This window comes from Pteropus vampyrus, unplaced genomic scaffold (genome assembly GCF_000151845.1).
Source record: "Pteropus vampyrus isolate Shadow unplaced genomic scaffold, Pvam_2.0 Scaffold14, whole genome shotgun sequence".
NCBI classification, from domain to species: domain Eukaryota; kingdom Metazoa; phylum Chordata; class Mammalia; order Chiroptera; family Pteropodidae; genus Pteropus; species Pteropus vampyrus.
In genome coordinates, this window is record NW_011888795.1 from 15,421,672 (window position 1) to 15,423,832 (window position 2,161).

General features: G+C 32.9%; 1 pseudogene; it reads right to left on the reverse strand.

The window, feature by feature from the left end:
- Nucleotides 1-657: 657 nt before the first annotated feature.
- On the reverse strand, nt 658-776 carry LOC111734516 (annotated as a pseudogene).
- Between the last annotated feature and the right edge of the window lie 1,385 nt (nt 777-2,161).

Below are 2,161 nucleotides of genomic sequence, written 5' to 3' on the forward strand. Positions count from 1 at the left end.
AAAAGCTAGAATTTACTATGAACAATGGGCCATCATGGCTATAGAATATGTTCTCATATTATTCTCTGCTTCCTTCTCACTGGGTGATATGGTTTAATCGACAGTTTTTCTGGACTTGGAGAACTTTTTCTTTAGGTCACGTTATGAAATTTTAGCTCTCGTTTATGTTTTTTTACTAGGTGGTTTACTTTGAACTTTAGGATCATTGACATAATGTTGAATCTTATTTTCTCTCTAACAAAAGCTTACTTTATTTCGTAAGTGTTAGAATTAATATTCTCATCTGATGATATTTTCTATTTAGAAGATAAATGTTTTTCCTTGCATTTTGTAATAATGAGTTTTTTTCTTTTTATGAATAATATTTGGTCGTGAGCATTTTAAGAGGCATTATAAAAAGTATATGCATAATATTTTAGAACGTATGAAAAACTCAGAAATATCTTTAAAAGTTAACTATTATCCTTGCAATTTACTATCTGTCAAGAATATTTAGTCAGTTTTCCTGGGGTATGTTAGGTTACACTTGCCTATCCTCTTTTTTTTTTTTTTTAATTATTTTAGGTGAGGCAACCTTTGGTCGACCTCACAGATTGCTAGGACCTTGTCAGCTTACAATCTCTTATTTTTTTATTTTATTTTATTTTTTATTTTTTACGCCTACAGCACCTGTTCTTCCTAGGTGGTCTCCCATCCAAGTACTAACCAGACCCAACCCTGTTTAGCTTCTAAGATCAGACGGGATCGGGCTTGTTCAAGGTAGCATGGCTGTAGACTTGCCTATCCTCTTGAGGTTAGTTTTGGCCACGGGATTTGCTATTACAATAAAACAGAGTAGTAGTGGCGTGTCACTTCCAGGTGGAAGTTTTTAGAGCTGTGTGTATTTCACCACAGTCCTCTTTGGGTCTCAGTGATCATGAAAGGTTATGAGGAAATGAAGCAGTCTGGGTCCTCAATTAACTGCATGAGCAGAGCATCCCTGACTATATAAATAGGCAAGAAATAAACTTTTCTTAGATAAAGCCACTGAAATCAGGGGTTGTTTGTTACCACAGTAGTAGTAAATATTCTTCAGGAGACAGTAGCTCAGAGGTCACCATTTAATCATTTATTGCTTAATAATAAATAGGTTACATTATACAACTGAAAATATTCTGCAGTAAATCATTTCTGAAGGCAAGAAATTCTTTGTTAGTATTAATAATCAGTCACAAATCTTTATAAATAAATTTTTTGTATATTAAGTTTTCTTAAGTGGGCCACAACTGTTGTAACCAATATCCATACATAACTTAAAATTTCTATAGCTGAGTGCTATTATTAATGATAAGAACAATGCTTTGCCATTTAAAGCTGAAAGCAATAAATGGGAAATGTCAAGTTGAATGTAAGAGTTACTTCTACTTCAGTCTTTGGTAATTCATTTTAAGAGCTTCCACACAGTGAAGTAATTTCAGCTATCCAAAATTCATTTATTATATTTTTATTTTTTTAAAATTTATTTTAAAAAATAAAATCCATAGTTCCTATTGCAAAAGGATGATTGTTGACATTTAAGCTTTTGGCCTAAATTCCATTTGTTAAACTATTAAGAGGGCAGTAATTCTACTCCATATTTTATGAAACCATATTTTCTTCTTTTAAATGATGGAGTTATTTTGCTATACTACAATATTTACATTTTAATTCCATTTTGATTGTATTTTTGGGATAAAATGGTGACTAAAACTCCAACCAATTGTATACACTTCAGATTAGAGCAATTATTTAATTGTCTTCTCTTTGACAATAAGATTTAAAGATATTATCATCAAATAAAAATAGTAGAATTTAGAATTAAGAGCCTGATTCCTTCAAATTCTTCTACTTACTCACTGTATGACTTGGGACAGAGCAGTTAGTGGACAGTACATGAAATTTCATATTTCTAAAATGCAGTGGATTCAAAGGTATGGCGGATGGAGATTGTCAATCATCTATGCTCCATTCAGTGAGTTCTTCCAAAGGAAGAACAAGCACCTCATGGCCCCACAGCACGGTGACAGAAACCCTGGAAAGCCTAAGGTAGAACCTCATGTTCAGGGCAGTTTCATGTGGGGCCACTGTGCTAGGTTGAAAATCCGACTCTATCGTTTTTAATGGTGAGCAAGTAAATACCTCT